We start from the raw sequence: 6388 nt of genomic DNA on the forward strand, positions 1-6388 counted from the left end.
CCTATAATGAGCAAAGTAAACTAATGCTGTTCGTTAAAGAAAATGTACCTATCTAAATCAATTAGAACACTTTCAATACGTATAATTTACACGGCAATTTGTACATGTGGCAGTTTTAACATGGATATATTTTTGAACTGGTTACAAGAAATATCATGTCACCATTTTCGCATTACACTTTCAGTTAGAGATAAGAAATAATGATAGAGATACGTGATATGAGGTAAGTGATAAGAGACAAGATATAAGTGTATTTTCCGTGGAGCGGAGACAAAGGCCTATTCGAAACCGTCACACAAATGATTTAAAAAGATTAGTTTAAAGCTTAAGCTAAGATTACATGAAATAAAAACGAATTATTTTCTCCGCTCCACGGAAAACCATTGAACCGTGGATATGTTATCTCTTATCACTTATCACTTATATCACGATTCTTATCTCTGACTGAAAGGGTAACGCGAAAATAGCGACATGAAATTTATCGTACCCAGCTAAATAACGTATCCATCTTAAAACATGTATCATTATAAAAAGAAAACATTCTCAGTTCCACATCGGAGTTAAAAGTTCATTTTTTTTTTGTTATTTTGTAAACGACCCAAATGTTGTGTTCAACAGTGGAAATTATCATCTAAAATAATAATAATCATTCGACATTCATTCGAGTCGACGATACATAATAATCACATTAGTTCGGGTATTATTATACTCACGGAGCAATAACAATGAGTTATTCCACCGAAGCAGTTAAGACATTAAAGGTAAATGCAATAACATGTGAATCCGAAGCGGACGTCAGCCTAACGCGATTAGTATACTTTTTACCACACAAAAGCCGGTCACATAACGCGTTGACAGGGGATATAACATTTCTGTTGCCATAATAATAATAATTATATTCAAATGTGTACCACAATAGTTGTTAACGGTGAATTTATAGCACGCCAACGTTACTTTGTCTGAAGCGACTGCTAACTTTTGCCGTTCACGAAACGATGAATAATTGTGCTCGGACAGTTAAAGCTGAAACTTAAAACCCGTCGTGGTTTTTGAGGTTTATTTAGGTTACAATTTGCTAAGGGCAACGGAATCGGCTTGGAGGAAACGAGCAGGCAGACTGAGAGAAACCAAGGTGAGAGACATATTCGATAAAATAAGGAAGCCGGAACAGGATTTTCGGAAATGAAATCCGTTGGCGCAAACTTGATTGGAACTCGGACGTAGAAAAAATAAAAATAAATGTGCAATTAAACCGAAGGAAAAACACAGCGCTACGAAAAGTGTTGGACCGAAGACAACGGCAATAATATTTTAATTGGATAAAAAATTTATCGCAAGAGATACAAAGAAAAATACAACATTCTAGTCAAACCGTCACATCTACAAACAAAGATGTCCCGGTAATAGTACCTTTTATAATCATCATTAAAAAAGAGACAAGAATCGTTTCACCGTTTTGTCATAATACAAGTGTTAAGCGACAGATCTCGAGTTCCAAAAGCTTCAATCTTACATCAGTTGCATCATATTAGCCCTTTAAAATAAATTCAAACGGTTTACTTTGTACTATTATATTTTGTAATTTAATAAATTATGATTGTTAGTATTTAGTAAAAATCAAAAACTATCAGTTTGATTCGAAATTTGTAAACACTACCTCTCAATTAGTACATATTTTTATCTTTTGATTTATTCCTGGAATGCGTTAGATATACATTTCATTTCGTCGTGTTCTAGTTAAAGGTCTTACATTTTTCAATGTACAAAACATTTTTAATCTTTAAGAACGATTATAATCAAATACGGAAGCTCATTGTTCTTGTTCCGGTCTCCAGACATCTATTTTCATGATGTATGACTTTTGTATGTCTTAAATAATTATTATTATAGAAAACTTTATAATAATAACAGATAAAATCCGTTATGTTCATCATTTTTCCTTTTATACTTCATGAAAATTGACCTCATTCAGGTTATTTGCTTTTGTTAAAGCTTTTAACAGTCTTATTAAAAAAAAAAATGTAATTTAATTGCACGTTGTTTTCAGATAATTAACAATAAACTTTTCTACAAATACATAATATAGTCGACCTATTATTTTTTTATGTTGAGTTTAGTATAGTAACATTCTTCATAAGTACAAGAAAAGTAGAGTAACAAGTCAATTAATCACGTTTTAAATAAAACTTTAGTACAACAGTTTTTCTCTAAAAATTATTTGAAAATGTTGATTTTTATTTTTTCAATAATTCACTATCTTAGGTTTATATAAATACTAGGTAATATTATTATAATTTATAAGTATCTAAAACGCTTTTATTTTTTCAGCTGTAGGTAAGTTTGAAGTAAAACAAAGTTTTAGGTATAATATTATTGTATTTGGCACTAAACACTCATACTGTCAACCCAAGTCGTTTATCAGAAGTTTTCTTTTTTATTTGATCGTTAAATAGAGAACTACTTTCACAACAATAACACCATTATTTGAAACTTGTAAAATTAAACTAGACATTTTTTTGCTTTATACCCGTCTCAAGTACCCAACTACGTTGTTTTTAACTTTTTTCTATATCATGATAGAGTTTAACATCTACAAAACTAGATATCAATTTTCAAGTATAATATATTTAAAATGTTCCTTTATTTTTAAAACAATTAATATTGGTAACAATTTGTTTTTTATATTTTACAAAAATACATAAAAGTTAATTCGTGTCTTTATTGGGATTATTATTTTTTAAGTATTTATTTAAAGAATAGTTTTCACTCCCTCATCAATTTTAACTGTAGTCTAAAAGCGCTTTGTACTTAATTTGAATTTAAAAAAAAATTCTCTCAAACGAAGCACCAGATTCGCCAGTGATGGACTTTTGGAAAACCGATCAATAATTTAAATAAAAAATGAATGGTCTATTTTTTCGTTACAAGCCAGTTAAAGACAAATTTGCGTTAATTATTACACCCACAAATTATTTATAACTAGCCAATTGTAGTAACAGACTAAATTATTCAATCTATGACCCATTCATAAAACTAATCAAGATCACTCCGTATAATTTGAATCCTATTATTTTTTTTATTATATTGCAATTTCACTACTTACCAGCAATAAAAAAACTCTTTTGTTGCCAAGCAAAAATAATTATTGTTTCCATCTAATTGAATTAAATTAAATATAATCCAATAGCGTAAAGAAAGAGTAAGTGCTTTTTAAACACATAAGACAAAAAACATAATCTATGATAAGCTCGTTAAGTCTTATTTTAATTAATTTGAGTTGAGTCTGTAAGTTTGTTTGAACATTTTTTAGGCATACCACAATTTGCCAATATTTTCCAAGCAAAGTTAAATTGATAACTAATAATACATTTTAAATGAGCGACTGTAAAAACATAAATTATATCTATTTTGAAGATAAGAAGGTGTTGGTTTTTAATTGTTATGTGTGTGTGTGTGTGTTTTTTTGTATTAATACTGTCCAATTTGTAAAAATTGTAAAATTTCTGTTGGATTAAAATAAAAAAACTAGTTTTATAATAACAATTCTAAGACTCTTTATAAGACTATAGCGCCTATTATTCTTCATGCGAGCAACTGAGTGAAAAGTAATAGATTTTTTTTTGAAAAAGTAATAGAAACAAATACATTAGTATTGAACTCATAAAACATACTTGTTTATACATTCGAACTGGGATGGAACGCAGCTTGCAGCAAATTGTTTTCGAGTGTAGCACTTAAATAAGTATACAGCAATCTCGATTTAATGCTGGAATAATACCTTGCACGGAGTAGGTACTCAACGTTTTCTCAAGTCAAAAACATAAGAGATCCCGACTTGATATTTCCCCTGATACTACCATTGTGTCCTTTCCATTATGTACAACTCATTTGTGTTTCAATGATGACTTTTTATAGCATAAATAGTAATTGATTTTGCTTTGCCGATGCATTGCGAATATTTTTTCTCTGCAAAGAGATAAACCGATCCCCGTTGTTTAGTTTATGCGTTTTAATTATGACATGATTATGGCCGTTTAAATTTAAGACTTTTGTTTAAAAAAAAAAAAACCATTATTTTCATTCTGCCAAGAAAAAAAAATTGCTATTAAACGAATGAACTTAATATCAAAATAAATCAAGATTAATGATCTCTGTTAGTGGTTAGCCGAGGTCGGATTGTACTGTGATTTCTTTTTGAAATAATATTATTAATAAATAAATGGAGTGTTAGAAACGATAAAAGTTTGTTTGAAATAACTTGCATTTGTTGTTACACCTTTTCGTTGTACTACTGTGATAAGCAGCAGTACTAACAAAAATAATATATATATAAAATGAACTATGAGATAAAGTAAAATACGGTTTTATATATGAAAACAGGTTTTGAGACGATCGAAACATCTCCTTCTGTGGAAGTATTTTTTCATCCACAATATCCTCACTTAACAGAGCATGAAATCGGACGTCATATTTAAACACATTATAACACTTGGACTCTTCGACCCTTCCAACACAAATTGATTTTCGCTTCTTTTTACTTTAGTTTGATTTGAAGGCTACAACAAGATAAAACTCTCATCCTACTTCGACAGTCTTACAATTTTCTCAAGCCTAGTACAGTTGTTTGTACCTAATGTTAAGGTTTTCAAACAACGCCATGATCACAGCTCATTACTATGTAAATCTATTATTGAAAACAATATAAAGAGTGATTCAATAACTATGAACCAATCTTAAAAGATATCGGATATTTTTTAATATTATTCTTTTTCATACTTTCGCAATAATATTTTAAAGAAATTAAAATTTGGTAAACTTCCAAGTGTAAAAGTACAAAAAAGAATAATTTTAAGTAGTGTAATATTTTCTAAGATATTGACCGATTCATAGCTAGTGAAACACCTTGTATGATGGTCAACGTGACTTTTGTACAAGCGTGTAAAGAATTTGCATATCCAAGGCGCCGGTCTTATATTTGTGGTTATATATATAATAAAAAAGTTCAATTATTGGTTTTGTATATAAATACTGAGCAGATCGATATTTTTTTTTTATATAAAATTAACTTACTTTTATTTTTTTTTTCGTACAAGTCAATGATGTTCATTCAATTTTAAAGAAAATCATAAAACAGGTTAGTCGAGATCGAAGCCAATAATAATGATAAGAGTATTTTTTAATACATTTTTTATACATTTTCAAAAAAAATCTACCATCGAAATTTTGCAACTAAAATCAACGACTGAAATTTTCTGGTTAACAAATCAAATTATTTAAACGATAAGTTGTGTACAATATGTGAATCGCCTAATCAAAAAGTGAAATAAGTCATAATTTTTACGAAAATGATTTATTTGGCGGCAAACAATTTCGTATAATGTAACAGACAAGTTTGTCTATCAAAAGAAACAAGTTAAAGCTTTAAAACCTATAAAATATGCTTCTTAAAATCACGTTTATTCATGAAAGTAATTAAGCCTAATATAATACTACTATTTTAGGTACAATTAAACGTGTCGATAATAAAGTGTTTTGAAATACATTTTTTTTTATTCACGAGCACCTAAACGAGTAGTTAAAAAATGTAAAAAAAAAAGATCAAACGGTTCCAATGCAAAAAGTAGGAGTTTTTAGCATTTTCCACGTTTTTCACCTAGACTAAAACGGTTTTTTTTTTTTGTTTTACTGACTTAGGTGACTCCCTTTCTCGAATAAGCGATCCGTGTTACTAGCAAATAATTAACTAGAGGCCGTTAAATCCATTAAAGTATCTGTTTTCAGAGTTGTTTTTTTTTTTTTTTTTTTACAATATCACTTACCCAAGCACCGACGGTGACGACCAGGAGTACTCTGAGAACACTGTGGTATTTATTTTCAATTATTATGTGCCGGCGGCGGCGGCGGTAACGCGAAGTCCGGTGAACGCGTTAGCGTCAACATGTGTCCGTCCTGAAACTGAAGAGCACTTAAAAAGCTTAGGCGCCGACAAACCGAGGCATACCCCCAAAAACCGTTCCCTATCGCCTACCGTCGCCGCTGGTTCGTCCTGTGCGCCTGCCGTCCCTGTATTCACTCCTCAGTAGGTGTACCGGCGAATCAAATTATTGTTCGGCTATAGAAACTCAAATTTGCCCCTTATCCCGTACCACGTTTAACGTGAGACTCACACAGCCGGTTTCACCAACATTTGTTAAGAATTCAACTTGTTGTTAGTTACACTTAACAACTAGTTAATGAAAATTGCGTTTCGTCGAGATTCGTTAGCCTTAACACATTGTCAAAACCATTGTTGAATTAATCACCCGAAATCGGCTTGTTAAGCATATATTGCAGTATTTATATGTATAATATTTATATTATTATAGATGAATTACACGTTTAATGAAGA

At 30.2% G+C, this 6388-nt stretch overlaps 1 protein-coding gene across 1 annotated transcript in view; it reads right to left on the reverse strand.

The window, feature by feature from the left end:
• Positions 1 to 5898, reverse strand: part of LOC126843238 (calcitonin gene-related peptide type 1 receptor-like) — a 41343-nt gene extending 35445 nt beyond the window's left edge. The window contains exon 1 of the mRNA XM_050580623.1: positions 5820 to 5898. The gene's annotated coding sequence lies outside the window, so the exon portion shown is untranslated. The remainder of the gene's footprint in view (positions 1 to 5819) is intronic.
• Positions 5899 to 6388: the final 490 nt, after the last annotated feature.

This window comes from Adelges cooleyi, unplaced genomic scaffold (genome assembly GCF_023614345.1).
Source record: "Adelges cooleyi isolate 19-005CV unplaced genomic scaffold, UGA_ACOO_1.1 ACOO_flye_CR_arks_rails_tigmint_CR_PRNA_574, whole genome shotgun sequence".
NCBI lineage: Eukaryota > Metazoa > Arthropoda > Insecta > Hemiptera > Adelgidae > Adelges > Adelges cooleyi.